The 15,508-nt window shown below is 40.1% G+C and overlaps 1 protein-coding gene and 1 non-coding gene across 11 annotated transcripts in view; both read left to right on the top strand.

Annotated features, from left to right (window-relative positions):
* The window catches only part of PTPRT (protein tyrosine phosphatase receptor type T), a 944,743-nt gene that overhangs the window by 45,177 nt on the left and 884,058 nt on the right, over positions 1-15,508 (top strand). The gene's annotated exons all lie outside the window — the stretch shown is intronic.
* TRNAA-AGC (transfer RNA alanine (anticodon AGC)) lies at positions 540-612 on the top strand. The gene has a single exon. It is a non-coding gene; the product is annotated as a tRNA-Ala (tRNA).

Below are 15,508 nucleotides of genomic sequence, written 5' to 3'. Positions count from 1 at the left end.
TAATATGCATACACACACACACACACACTCTTTGGATCCAAGTTTTCCAAATGACTAGCTGGTTGTCCTAACATCATTTATTGAATCCTCCCTATCTCCCTTACTAATTTGAAATGCCTCTTTTATCTTAAATTTCCTTATAAACGTGGGTCTGTTTGGATATTCTGTGATATTTCTCTGTCTCTTCCTGCACGGTAGCATTATAATATGTTTTACTTTCTGGCAGACCAAGTCACCCCCGATCCTCACAGTAATCACACTTTCAGACTTTTGTTCTGACTGTTCTTGCTGCGTTTTCTCTTCCAGATGAATTTTTGGAGTCATGTTGTCTAGGTTCATAAATTGGGAGTTTTGATTGGAATTACCTTTTTATTATCACAAAATTGGGTATCACAGAGTTTCCAAGAACAACATTTTTGGTGGATTCAGTAGTTCCTTTTTGTCCTCCAGTAAAACTCTCCAGGGTTTTGTACGTTTTTGTAAAATTCATTCCTAGATATTTTGTTTATTTTTATTCTTTTAAGAAGTATCTTGGTAGAGGAGGGTATAGCTCAGTGGTAGAGCACATGCCTAGCATGCATGAGGTCCTGGGTTCAATCCCCAGTACCTCCATCAAAAAAAAAAATAAATAAACCTAATTACCTCCTCCAAGAAAAAATAAATAAATAAATAAATAGATAGATAAATAAAAGTAAATGCTTAAAAAAAGTATCTTCCCCATTTTTTCTATATGGGTATTCTTAGTGTAAAAAATTAATGTTCTAATGTTTGTTTTTTAATCCAACTCTCATTGAAATCTCTATTTTTTTCTATTAGCTTTTCAGTTGATTCTTTTGGGTCTTTCATGTATACAGTCGGCTACAAATAAAGATGATTTTCTTGTCTCTTTTACAACATACACTATTTTGTTCTTTTCTAATTGTATCCAGTAGCACTTAGAGTACAATGTTAAGTAAGAGTGGTGATAATGGGCCACCTTTGTTCTTCCCTTTCCCTGACAGAAACACAGGGGTCCCCCTTGAGTACTCTGTTGGTTGTTTGTGATGTCATAATGGTGGTAATGGGGGTGTGTGCTGTTAATTTTTCACTGAGTTAAGCAAGAGTTCTATTTTAATTTATCAAGGTTCTTTTTTTCTTCCTTATTAACTCAAGCGTAAGTGAAGAATTTGATTAAATGCTTTTCTGGTAACTATTGAGTTCACCATAAAATGTTTTCTCTTTAATGTATTAACACGGTGATTATTTTTAATAGATTCTGTTCTGAGATGAACCCTATTAGGACATGGAGTGTTATTTTTAAAAATGTTTTTCTAGTTTCTATGTGATAAGTGCTTAATTAGAATGTTTGTTTATGTTCATAAGTTAGATTTTTTTTGAATTCTTTCTTCTGGCCTTTCTCAGATTATTATCAGTATTATACTGTCTTTGTTTAAAAAATAAAAGCTTGTTTAAATAAATCAACGTTGAATCCATCTTAGTTAAATGTTTCTTTGAGGGATAATTCTTTGACGAGAGAGAGGATATTTTTGTTTTTAATAAGTCACTTTGAAAAACCTTAAATTTGGTTAAGGGAAATTTTTTTTTTTGTCAAGTTAGTTTTTAAAATTATTATAGAAACAATCCGTAATCATTGCAGAGCAATTTGTAAGTTTCAGAAAGTGAGAAGAATATAAAAGTCGTTTTTTTGTTTTTGTTTTTGTTTTTGTTTTTACTACTGTCTATGTCTTCCTGGAGAAAAGCAGGACGGCCCCAGGACAAGCATAACACACTGGAGGTGGGGCTAGGGGTGTCATGTCCGATTTTGACGTAAGTGACGTTAAGTGTGATGAACAGAGTTCTGCAGTTTTCTTCTGGATCCTGTGGTAGATTAGTTTCAGACGTGTGTACCTCCGAAGTCTCTTGATGGTGTTCTCTGTTTTGTTTTGCAACATGTAAATAGTAAGTCCTGTCTTTTTTCTTTTCATCTTTATTCTTCTGTTCAGAAGCTGTTTATTGAGAAACGGGAAGGGACAAGTGCATTGTTCATGTGTGTGGTTGTTGAATGTTTTCTTCAATCCCGTGGCTACCAGATAGCTCCATAGATTTGGCTTTTAAACAATTCTCGCTTTGGCACCAGGCTTCTTTTTATTTCTGCTCCTACCTGATGTTCTTTATTCTAGGGAGAAGGCAGTATATCTCAGTGTTTTCCAGTTTCCCTTAGTGTCTATTTAGTTTTTTAGTATTTGCACTGTTTCTGGATTAGTTAAAGAAAACCGTTAGGAACCTGTAAACCCCTGTGGTTCAGTCTCTGAATGCCATTGTGTTCCAGGAGCACAAAATAATTAAAAGAGCATGTACTTATTTATTCACCTCTATTAAAGACTGTTGACGGGAATCCAAATATGTATTTCACAACTTTATTATCTCCTTTTCCGCCTGTCCATGCCATGCTTGGAAAGTCTTTGTAACATAGATCAGCTTAGTTTTTTGGCCTAAACTCTTTCCTTTTGTCTTCTGCTTCTCTCTATTTTTCTGTGTTCTCTTGATTCTGTATCACAAAATTGCCAGAAAAGAAGTCTTTGGAGTAGGGAAGCAGGTGGTGAGGATGGAGGAGCAGCTAAAGGCAGCATTCTGTTTGGTAAGAAGGGGAACGGAGGAAGTTGGCAAACAGAGTAGAAAGATGATGGGGTCAGAAAAGGGCGCTGAACTAGCAGGGTTGTGTGCATTAGCAAAAGACGCAGCCCCTTGTGGCTGAGTGCATGGAGGGCTGGGGTTTCAGACCCCCTGCCCTTTTGCATGGCACAGCGTGGAGAATCACGGGGAGTGGTCCTGACGTGAGGGGTCAGAACTCTGCCTTCCCTCTTCACACAGTGAGAGGGAAAGCCTGTTTGCAAGGCTGGGGAAGCCACCTACACCTTCAGCCTCTATGTCCTTCCCCGTTGGCCAGGGTCAGTTTCACTCACTCACTGAAATAACTTATGAATAATTTGGTGAGGCTCATGGCTGGGTGGGGGTGAATAAAACAGCAAACAAACAGTCCTCATGGAAGGGCCTCATGGAGCTTACCGCTTTGTAGGGAAGATGGACAGAAAACAGGATGTTATACACACGCATATATGTGTACTATATATGTATATGTAAGCTGACACATCTCATTACATTTTACTTATATATGTATGTTTAAAATTGTGACAAAGGGGAACTTACCCTGATATGATACTCTGATATGCACAGTTTGAGAATGCACTGGGGCGTCATCCTAGGCTGACAGCATGGGAGCCGTGGGAGGAGGATGCAGATGATTCCCTAACTTTGAAACCTGTAGCCCCAGCCAGGTCTGAATTGCAGTCAGAGTGGGCTTGCGGCCAGTGGCCTGCAATCTGATTTATGGTTCTCTTTCAGATGTGCTGCAGGCCAGGGAAGCCAAGGGCTTGGCACTTTTGTAATCGTAAAGCCCAGATCCATTTATTCAGGTGCAGTGGTAGAAATGGGGAGTCTCTTAGCGGGGAGGGGGGTGAGAAGGGATAAACTGGGAGTTCGAGATTTGCAGATACTGACTGGTATATATAAAATAGATAAACAAGTTTATACTGTATAGCACAGGGAACTGTATTCAATATCTTGTAGTAGCTTATGGTGAAAAAGAATATGAAAATGAATATATGTATATTCATGTAAAAAAATAAATGGGGAGTGTTTTGAGGTCCTATATCCCTTCTCCCACTTCTTGATATTAGAGAAGTCTCTTTTTTATTGCTGGAACTTTCTCCTTTGGTGCCACAGCCAGTGGAGGTGCTGCTCTGCCTGTCGTCCTTTCCTGATTCGGGGCCCCCAAAGTGGTTGTGCTGGACCAGGCTAGAAAGAGTGGGTTGGCACCCCCAAGATTGTGAAGAGCAAGAAGCCGCCTGATTTGTTATAGGAGCGTGAACCTTTCAAAACTTTGCATTTTGTCATCTGAGATAAGATAGATGTAGCAATGGGTCCAAGACCAGACTGAATACAGATCAGCCAATAGTTCGTCCTTTCATCTTCCATCATTAAAAATTCTTTAGCCCTTTTGGAACCTATTTGTCGTTTTATATGGCTGCCCAGGAAAGTATCCAGGTGAATACTTCCTCACTGGTCCAAAGGAGAGCCTCGGGGTGCTTTCATCTGCCTCTGACATGATCACCTGATACAGACTTGCTCTGCTTTTCATCATTTGTACAGTAGGTGTCTTTGTCCTCTTCATACACATGACGTCTTCACTGCCCATTGCCTGCCTTTGCTCAATGCTTGAAAATACAGTCTAATTCTAATCCAGGTCATCACCATTGCGATGAGAACAATGGAACTCTTCCTAAGCTCCTTTTGTTCCATGGTGATTGTCAGCACAGAAGATCTAGCGATATCTTGAAGTATCCAGGTTTGTGGCTGTGGGAGGAAAATTGGGAAAATCAGTCAATCAGAGTGAGACCTGTCAACACCATGTGAGCAGCAGTGCTTAGCCCAAGTCTGGCATGCAAACAATGGGCTTCACCTGCTATCAGAAAGGGAGTAAGGCCCCAGCCTTTCTCAGCTCAGACACTGTCCCCTCCCATGGGGAAATTCTGTTTGGAATGCCAAGCTGGAAAAAGTGTCTATGTTCCCCCCACCCTAGACTCTATAACCTCTTTCTGGTTCTAGCTTGGCTACAAGAAGTCACAGCTGCACTGAGTGGTGCCTTAGTGTCCTAGCCTGGCCTTTCTGCTCTGTCACCCCTTCTGGTTGATGCTCGTGGCTGCGGTAACATGGCTAGGGGATGGCCACGGAACTTGCTGGGAGTGATGGGCGTTCCAGTCTTCTTTGGCTTTTACGAATACCAGGAGGTGCACTAGGATGTTGCTGTGTCCTGGCTGTGCCTTGATTACCTTCTTTTTTTTTATGATTGCAATTTTTTTTCTCATCGGGGGTTAAGGAGGAATCTAAAAGAGGGAGAAATGTTCATAGCCATAAGTAAGTTTGCCACACAAATATTTCGCCTTTGCCATGTTTCATTTTCTGTTGCAATAAGAAGGACTGAAGATCATAATCATAGGACTGTTTCTTGTCCAGTGTGGTTGTAGTGGGTTGGGTGGCTGTCCCGGGCAGCTCTCCTCTAAGTGATGGTTCTGGGACCCAGGCTCAGACGCTGTATCCCATGGATCTTTATTACCACTGGAGAGCATCACTGCTGTGTGGAGTATTCCTACTCTTCCTGCTACTTTTATCACCATTACGAGTTGCCTCTGTCTCCTGCTGAGAGTGGGAGGGAGATCGGCGATGACTTGGAGGGGTTGGTGTCATTCTTAGAACGAAAGTTTATTTTTAGTGTTTAAATAATACAGTGACTCTAAAATTTGTTCTCTGACTTTCATAACATCTTTCCATTTTGTTGCAAAGTACGGGCATCTTGGTTGGACAGAGATAGCCCAAGAAAATGACAGCATTCAAGTGAAATGTCTTTCTTTCTCATGTGAATTCTTCCACTGAACACTGTAAACAGAGAAATGCAGAATTGTTCCGTCAGGCATGACTATACCATTTATATTTACAAATAGAACAAACTTTCTTTCTTCACATTTGGTCAGATTTTACCAAATCTTCAGCTACTTTCTGTCATCTTTAAGCAACACAAAAACAATGACTAGGTACCCAGTTTTCAAAGGTTTAAATCCATTTTTGACAAACCTCCCCAATGCCTTTCACTTTTTAAATCAATTACCCTATTCACAATGCCTCCCTAACCTCTTTCATTAAATTGCCATCTTTCTATGGCATTTCTTTTCAACAACATAATTTGCCTTTAATAATTAATATAAAAGAATTGAAAATGTAATCACTGAGCTCACTTAAAAGCTCTCTAATCAATTACCAGAATCTGTGGGTTTGCGACAGAGGTCTCCCTGAGGGTTTCAGAATCCCCTTTACCAAGCTTAGTTCCAATAGAAGCCAAAATTATAATGCATCCTCTTGTAGCTGGCCAGTCCTATGAAGACAAAGAATGGGTTTTAAATGAACAATGATCCACACAATTGCTTTAAGGTTCTTTCAGAGTGAAAATAATGCCAACGTTTATCACATGGAAATTAAAATGGAAATTTTGCTCAAGCCAAGTCTAGATTTAAGCATGGTGGATGCTGATAGGTGCTGGTGTTTGGTCTGCTACGGGCATTTCTTTAACCTTAGCCTTATTTTCTGAGTTAGAAGAGTCTCTAGCTGATCGGGGGGTGGTTATTAATAAGGATTTCTATTCTGTAGTCAGTGAGAAACGAGGTCCAGAGTTGCTTGTGTAGGTTTGGTCAGTTTTCCACCCATTCCTTGTGGAAGGGCAGGAAGAGGGCAGAACTGGTCACCAGGTCTGAATTCAAATCCCAAATCTAACTTAGTTGCTGATTTTAATTAAAGTCCTTCCTCTCTTTGAACCCCTTATTTATACTTTTCTTAATTATAAAATTCAGATAATACTTAGTTAATAAATTTGTTTCTCTTCATAACATTTATGACCTCCTAGCATTCTGTTAGCTCATGAATTTCAGATCTTTAATTTGCTTCTTTATGTTGATTATTATTTATTGTTCATTGCACCTTATTCTCACCCTCCAGGAGGACAGGTGCCTTTGTTTCATATGCTAATGTAGGATGGTGCCCTGCACACAGGTGTTCAATAGCTATATGTTGGATGGGTGACAGCGCTGAATCCTAACCACTAGACCACCAGGGAGCACGCAATATGTTGGATGGGTGAACGCACGAATAACTGTTACCCACACATGGTACAGCCTCTCTTTGAACTGGGCTGTGTGGTTTTCCTTCCAGGTGATTTATCTTCTGAATTATGTTTTGTGTGAGCACTCATTAAGTCCAGTCTTGGCACAGCCTGACTGATGAATGAACGGGGGTCTAAATTCATGGTCAGGGGAAGCCTGTTTGGGATTAATCCCTGGCCTCGGTTACTCCTCAGAGAGACAAAACCCGTGTGGAGATGTTGCCAGATGGTTGTGTGTGCAGAATCTAATTTATAGTTGTCCAGGGTCTCCTGAGAAGAATGTGCATTTATGTCATTACTAAACAGTAATTGATTACAAAGCTTGGTTGTGAAATTTACAATTATTGAATTACTCTATGTTAGCACATAAATTTCAGATCTTTATTTCTAAAAGTCAATTGATATTCAGCCCAATAAATATTTAATTTAGATGTAATAATGGTGTTAGAGCAAAGTTAAATTCTCATTTGGAGAATAAAGAATGACCTGGATGGGACTGGAAGAGGTGACTTGGCAGAGATAAGCAGAGAAACCGTTGGTCTGATTCAGCTCCTTCTCCTTAATTAGGAGAGGCTTTTCAGACATGGCTTTCTCCTATTGCATTCTCTTTTTAAAAAATTCTCTTGTTTGTAGGAAATGAAGGTCCTTTCCATATTTGCGGGGCTTTATATTTCATAAGGTATATCTGAGCTAGGTAATATTTATGCCTCACAAAGCCTTTTGAAGCAATTACAACTTGGGTTTTTCTTCCCATTTTACATGTAGGGAAACAAGGTACAGGGAGCTGAAGTGACTTGCGTAGGACAGACTACAAGAGAGTCTGTTTCTGTTTTGTGAATAAGTTCATTTGTGCCTTTTTTTTTTTTTAGATTCCACATATAAGTGATATCATATGGTATTTTTCTTTCCCTACCATTTAAAATTCTTCCCTTCCACTCCTTCCTGTCTTGGCATGTATAAATTATGAATTACCTCTAAAATATGAAGCAATGTGGGTCAAGGGACTCGAAGAAGTGTTTTACCAGAGGGGACGTGACCACTAAGCACATGCAAAGGTTCTGAATCTCATTAGTCTCCCAGGATTGCAAATAAAGCTACAGCGAAATTTCACTGCACTCTCACCAAATCCATGAAATGGTAAAGACATGATGTCAAATGTTGGTAAGGATGTGAAGCAACTGGAACTCTTCTACTCTACTACTGGAAGTATAAATTTGACAGATCTAATAAAGCTAGTATATATTATATATATATTATATGTATTTTTATATATATATATATAAATAAATATAATTTATGGGGCACATTTCACTTTTAGGTATATAGCTAACAGAAATGGGTCAACACATTTACTCATAGAGGTGTACACACATTTTTTCAGCAGCATCATTTGTAAGAACCAAGGAAGACTGGAAACCCAAATATCCATGATAGAATGGATAAATCATGATATATTTATGCAAAGGAATACTATCTAACAAAGATAATGAACCACCTTCTGCAACAAGGTGGGTGGATCTCAGCTAACTGTGGGGAAGAGAAGCCAGACAGATGATAAAAAAAAGTGTATGATCCAATTAGTGAGTATTTTCAAAAACTGGCAAAATTAATCTATGGTGATAGAAATCAAGGCAGTACTTATGTTGGGAGTGTGGGGATGTTGATTGAGAAGAGTCACGAAGGGTGTTTCTGAGATGTTGGTAATGTTTTCTTTCTTGGTCTGATTGGCAGTTGTCTAGGTGTGTTTGTGAAAATTTATTAAGCAGTCTATGATTTGTACACTTTACGTATGCTTATATTAGTACAAAATGTACTTGAAATAGCTATGCAATAATATGCAAAATGTTTATAGAAAAACAAAAAGCGTGATTGTGGGAAACAATGACTGGCACTGGCTTGAAGAATATGTCAACCATTTTAACATCCTCTTGACTCCCATTTCTGTACAGCTGAATAAAACAAGAATAACCAACGGCACACACACACGAATATACATACACACGTCTTCTTCAGTATTGAAGAAAGTAACCCATTTCCAAGAAAGCTGCTTTTAAAAATCTGAGATCTGAATGTGGCGGATAAAGGAAACATCCCAGTATTATCACTGGCAGTCATGGCAGGCACACCCTTTATATACTTAATGCAGTTTTTCGTTATTTTCTCATTAAATCCTTATGACTCTGTGGTGGATGTTGAAAGTGTGGTTACTATTCCCAGCGTAAGAATGAGGATGCTAAGCTGGTGAGAGTTTGTGACTGGTCCTGGGACACTCAGCTCCTAAGTGGCCCTGCTGGAGACTCAAACCTGGTTCTTCTGGACCCGATTTCCTGACATTGCTCTTCAGTGGTGCCACTTCCTCAGTACTTGGAGGGAACTCCCAACTCACTGCTTATCTCTCAGGCAATAGGAAAAAACATACAGAACACATTAAGCACATTGCAGATGGTACTGGGATATTATGCCTAAAGTTAGTGGTAATTTTAAAGTTTTTGTTTGTTGTTTTTTGTTCAGTAACCATAGAATAGTGAAACAGGAAGGTTTCTTTTTGCTTAGAAGGGCTTAAAAAGGACTGGATTCATGTATGTATGTGATTTGGGGGATGGTTCTGAACATTTGAAGGACCACCGCATCAGCCTTTAGAGACCAGAGTTACAAAGCCGGGTGTGTGTTGCAGCCTGCTGTTAAGGATTGTACACAGGATTCTCCCAGGAACCTAGAGGATGGAATGGTTGCTTAATTTTTTTTTTTTAGTGGAGGTCATGGGAATAGAACCCAGGTCCTCATGCATGCTAAGCATACACTCTACCACTGAGCTATACCGACCCTCTGGTTGCTTTAAAATGTTAATCTATGAACAGTTTACCCATAAGAAAATAATAAATAGAAGAGAACAATAGAAGAGGGAATAGAAAATAATTTAGGGTAAACTGCTTTTTAAAAACATTTATCTGATTGTAAATGTCCAGTATGTACATGGAATGAAATTTGGCAAAACCAAAAAAGTTCAAAAAATAAAATAAGATTACTCACTATCTCCAAACCAGGGAAAGTCAAATGATCATAAACAATTAGTGTTTCTTTCCAGAGCTTTCTGTATGTATAATATACATGCTAATAAAACAGTGGGGTCATGCTTTAGCCACTGCATTGCTTCTGTTTTTTTTTTTTTTTTCACATAACATTATTGTAAACATTTTCCACTATCATTACATAGTCTTATGAGCATCATTTTCAATAGCTCCATCATAATTTGTTCAACTTTCCATTTCATATTAGACATCAAGTGTTTCCAATTTTGTAGTACTGTAAAAAAGAGCTTTAATGAACATCTTATTTGTAAATTTGAGTTCATCACTGATGGTTTTCTTAGAATAAAAGTGGCATTTTCCGATTATTCTTTATTACCATTTTAAGGCTCAGGATGCATAATGTCAACACCCACTGATGCTGGAAAATCACTGAAATAGAATTAACACTGACCTTGGTTGAGATCCTTGCTTTACCACATACTAGCTGTGTGATCTTGGATGGGTCTCTAAGCTCAGTGAGCCCCAGTATTTTCATCTGCAAAATGAGAATATAATTTTCCATCTCATCAACCTGTAAGGAGGATTAAATGAATAGCTAGGTGTCCAGGTGGTGTTGCTTAAATCAGACTCTGCTAAAGAGTGACTTGAATTTTATACATTTTCTTTGGCCTGTTGAAAATACTGATCAACTTTCTAAAAGTTTAGCCAAATATAGTCCCATTCTTTTAGATTAGGGATCAAAAAATATAATGCAATGGCTGAAGTCATCTCACCCCCCATTTTTATGAATAAACTTACTGGGACACAGCCACTTTATATATATAGTCTGTGACTACTTTCATGGTACAGAGGCAGAGCTGAAAATACTTATTATCTGGCCCTTTATAGAAAAGCTTTTTCGACTTCTGATCAACCACAAAATATTTATTTCTGAAGTCATGATAGATACATGCATTGTACTTCTAAAATAAAAATATTTCTGTGATGGGGGATAGACCCAAGCTATGTATCGCTGAGCTGACTCTGTTGAATGTGGATGCTCCGCAGTTACAAAAGGAACAAGAAGATTCCAGCTTCTAACTTTGATTGACACACAGATCTTTTTAGAGACTTCCCTGGGAAAAAGCCAGGTTGACCTCAAATGAGAGTGAGATGCTTTTAATCCACGTTGTCTGTGTTTTAGAGCAAAAGCTGGTTTGATGGGGGAATGTTTTGGAAGCATTTGTCATAAGAATGCAGGGCTCTCTGGCTCTTGCTACTAAAATGACTTTATTGTTCTGAAATCGATTCTGGGTCAGAATGCATTGGACTCCACTCGCAGAATGTCTGAGATGTTCTGTCACCCTGTCCCTTTGGTGTGTGGATGGGGTTGAGCTTGGGGATGTGACAGGTTCACGAGGCTGGCTCTTGGCTGTTCCTCCACCTTCTCTTCATAGTTCTCCTGACTGGGTCACGCTGCTTCTAGAATACTTCAAAAATTAAGTTTGGGACAGGAAAATAGGATCTGACCAAGGCTTCAGAGATCATATTCTCTATCTTGACATGGTTTTGTTGGGGAGTAGTCAGCATGGTGGGCTCTGGTGTTAGACCTTGGTTTGTGTACGTCATTACTCCTCTCCAGGTGTGTGGTGTTGGGCAGATTAATAACCAGCGGGCATGGTGGTAGACGCTGTAATGAAATAATGCAGATTCTAACTCCTGATAGTGGAGGCTGGGATAGCATTTCATAACTACCCACAGATTCTAGAAGTAGATAAGAACAGCCCTCTGCTGTGGATGCAAGAGTTCCCATGGTGAACTGGGTGGTTGTTCCCAGATCTTCATCCCGCCTTCTATCCACGTCTTGGCACTTCCTCCCAGTAGAGAGGTAGCGTACTTCCCCACCCAGCGAGGTTGGCATCAGCCACATGACTTGCTCAAGCCAATAAAGTGTAGGTGGCGTTGTGTGTGCTTAAACCCCAAGAAGAACCACTTCTTGCACAAGTGTTTCTGTTCACTCCTTTCGTGTCTGGTCATCACCAGGAGAAGAACATCAGTGGCTAGTCTGCTGGTCCAAGGAGGATGAGAATCATGTGAAATGATACCTGCATCCAAGCTGATGCTCGAGTTCAGCCCAACTGAGCCACACCCAGATCATCTGGCACCCAGACAACCTGTAGATCCGTAACTCAGAGTAATGATTTTTGCTTTAAGCCACTTCGTTTGGGGCCAGTATTTTTATGGCAAGAGGTATCTGATAGTCCTGTTTCAACCCACATGGAATTCTCAGTGGGTGGCTGTTCAGCAGTGGCATGTACTAGCCCCGGGCCACATGCTGCAAGCATGGACAGGACCAAAAATATATTCCCTGCCATTGGGAGCCCACAGACTTGTGGAAAAAGGAAGACAGGCAGTCATGATAAAGCAGGAGAGCAGTTGTGATGGTGGTGGGTAAGCCCAGTGATGAACAGAACATAGAGTGGCAGGTGTCCCTGAGGTGAGGGCCCATCAGATAGGGCTTCCTGGGGGAGATCATATGTGAGCTAAGAAGCGTGAGCAGGTCTGACCTGGGTAAATAAGGTAAGTGGGACGAGCATTGCCATCATTTATTCTCACACAGGTGAGTCTGGTAAATAACTGTTGGACTTCGGTGCAGTCCTATTATGTTACTAATTTTATGACATTACTGTTAGCAACAGCTAGTGGACACAGTTTAAAGCAAGGCCTTGAGTATCTTGCTAGTCTTATCTCATTTAATCCCCCACCACCTGTGTGCTCTGGTTTATAATCCCCATTAAGACATGGCAGCCCGATGGGGATATCTGGGAGGCGGGAAGTTGAGGCTCTTGATTCCAGACGGCAGAGCCTGAGTTTGAGTGCTCTGATTGTGTTGTCAGATGGCAAGTGGTATTACTTGGAAAGAGCATTTCTTTGATACCTCCTTTTGGCCAATTCAGTAGATTCTTATCTAGTGCTAATGAGGCCAAAGTCATGAGTTCAGTCCCCTGCAAGGATCAGTCAGATTCATTGTTTGGAATTCATTACCCAAAGGTAAGGTTTCCAACTAGTATCTAGAGGTAATATTGACAGCAAGTGGATTGCATGATTTCTTCGAGGACAAACCTGTGGTAATAATAGCTGGTAGTTCGCTAAGTTCACGGGGCTGTGCTTGGGGAGTTTTCAAATGACTTTATCAGGCTTCTGTTTCGTAGATGAGAAAAGCAAGGCTCAGGGATTGTTACTTGCCCAAGGCTCTTTGACCATTGTAATAGAGCCATGGCCAGGCCTGTCTGGACCCCAATTTGTATGCCATTCAAGAGCAGGATTTCTCATCCTTGGCTTAAATTGGAAATTGAATTGGCATTTTAGGCTGGACAGTCCTTAGTTGTGAGGGGCTGTCCTGTGTATTGTACGATCTTTGACAGCATCTCTGATCTCTACTCATTAGATACTAGTAGAAACTCTCCCCTTCCCAGTTGTGGTGACTGAAAATGTCACCAGATAGTGTCCAGATTCTCCTGGGGCACAAAATCGCCCCTGGGTGAGAGCCATGCTCTGTGGAATCCCTGATGGGGTAACTGAGGGAAATCGGGATCTCTGACTGGGGGACGTGAACAGAGTGGACAACATTCTGTGATGGGGCTTTGGATTCAAATGCCTGTATGTTCTCTGATCTTGACAATCTGGATGCGCAGGCCCCTGAGAAGACCTTGACGCCCAATTTAAAGGCTGAACCAAGCATCATCCATCTGCTTGGTACCCTCTGTCTCCTGGATACTTGCTTAGCTCCTGCATGACCTTCTAGGGCAGGGATGTTGGAACTGGGCATCTCCTTCCAGGAAGTGTCCGACTGTCCTGCTCAGGGCACTGGCTACGGGGGTCGAGTAATTAGGGAAAGGGGATGGAAGAGAGAGAAGTAATGCAGAGAGGAGAGGACCACCAGTGTGCTTGAATTTGCACACATCACATGCAATGAGATGGTGCACGTAGCCCACTGAACATGGTGCCTGGCATGTGGATAATGCTTCATAAATGCGGGCCATTATTACTGTTATTATCAATACTATTTATAAATACGACTCTTTTTGTAAAATAAATAAATAACCAGTTTCCAGAACATACTCCTCCAGGCTTCCTGCTCCATTAATATTCAACTTACTTACTTAAATTTAATTTTTTCAAGGTCCTGTGTTTAATTTTTTAAAAACCTAGTGAATTATTAACATTTTAATGAATCATGACATTTAATAAATAGTTACACTAGTGAGAGCTCAAAATATAAGCCATTTAACACCCTACCTGTTTTCTCAGAAAAGAAACAGAAAAAAAATGCATTCAAGAAATTTTACACTGTGACCAAATGTTCTCTGTAATTTGAGCTTCTGGATTTTTTTTTTTTAGTACTATTGTTAGTGGGATAATGGCCTTGTGGTGGCCCCAGCTCTACATATTTCCTAGGGAGAAGTGCCTAGCTAGAGTTAATTTTATTTAGAAATAACAGAGTATGTACTGTGTCCCAGGCTTTAGAAATATTAATTCATTTAATTCTCACAACAGCCTTACGAATATTCCCATTTTTTAGATGAGTAAAACCAAGGCACAGAGAGATTCGTTATGTTGCCCAAAGGCACACAGCTAGTAAGTACAGAGCTGGGATTCAAACCTAGGCACTTTGGCTATAGAATTTGTTTTCTTAACCATTATGCATGCTGCATTGTCATGTACCAAGGAGGAGAGGTGGGGGACGGTATAGGAAGCGGTTTCCCCTCGGATGTTAGGATGTTAGAGGAAAGCTAATGAATCTTCTAATTCTTCCCTCCACCATTTCTACAGATATTTCTCAGTGCTGATCCTAACTGTGAAGTAGGTTTACTCCACCCTAGATCTTCTAGAAGGAGAGAAAGTGTCACATCAGCAATAATCTAATCTCTTATATTTTATAGGGAGGAATAAAATGCCTTGTAGAAACACATTTTATTTTATGGGGAGTGTCTGTGTGTTTGTGCCTGTGTGTGTATTTATTTGATCTGTGGTTAGGAGTAGACAGTCCTTTACATTAACATGTACTTAGAAACTTATAAGGTATACGGAAATGCAGAGAATATGCATGTAAAATATCATTTGATATTCTTACGTTTTACTGTAGTGTTACAGTAGCAGTGCTACCCAGAAATGAAACGTGATTCAGTGTGTGTGGTTTCTTAAAAGGAGGTTCAGGCATGCTCTTGGTTACATCAGTTATGAGAAAGGCATTTCTGTGCGTGTCACAGTGTGTTTCCCTTCCTACCACATCCAACCCCACCGGTAACTCCAAGCCTTCAGTCTTTCTGCCAGAAGCCTGAGGTCCACCTTGGCTCATACTTGAGTTTTGCCTCTTCCCTGAGAATGACATTAGAAGGACATAATTCCTCCCCATGTAACTCATACTTTGGCGGTTCTTTCAAAGACAGAAGAGTGCCTGGCCACGTAGCTGACCTACGATAGTATTTCTGGGCTTTCCAAGGGTGACAGTTCTAAACCCTGTCACACAGAGATGGGAGAAGAGTGGAGCATTTAGTAAAACGTTCTCAAATTGAAAAACCAAGCAGGATCCAATGTGAGTTCTTCTATAAATAACTTATGAAAAGTGAAAAGATGTTTCTGTTAGCAAATTTAAAATAATCATTAGAATCCTTCAACAGATTGCTGCTAATTAGACTGAGAATTAAACAGCTTTGTATGAGTGGAGAGTTAATTAATAGCTCATTACTTTTTT

Source organism: Camelus bactrianus, chromosome 19, assembly GCF_048773025.1.
Source record: "Camelus bactrianus isolate YW-2024 breed Bactrian camel chromosome 19, ASM4877302v1, whole genome shotgun sequence".
Lineage (NCBI taxonomy): Eukaryota > Metazoa > Chordata > Mammalia > Artiodactyla > Camelidae > Camelus > Camelus bactrianus.
Note: the sequence above shows the minus strand (reverse complement) of the source record. Positions and strands in the feature narration are given on the sequence as shown.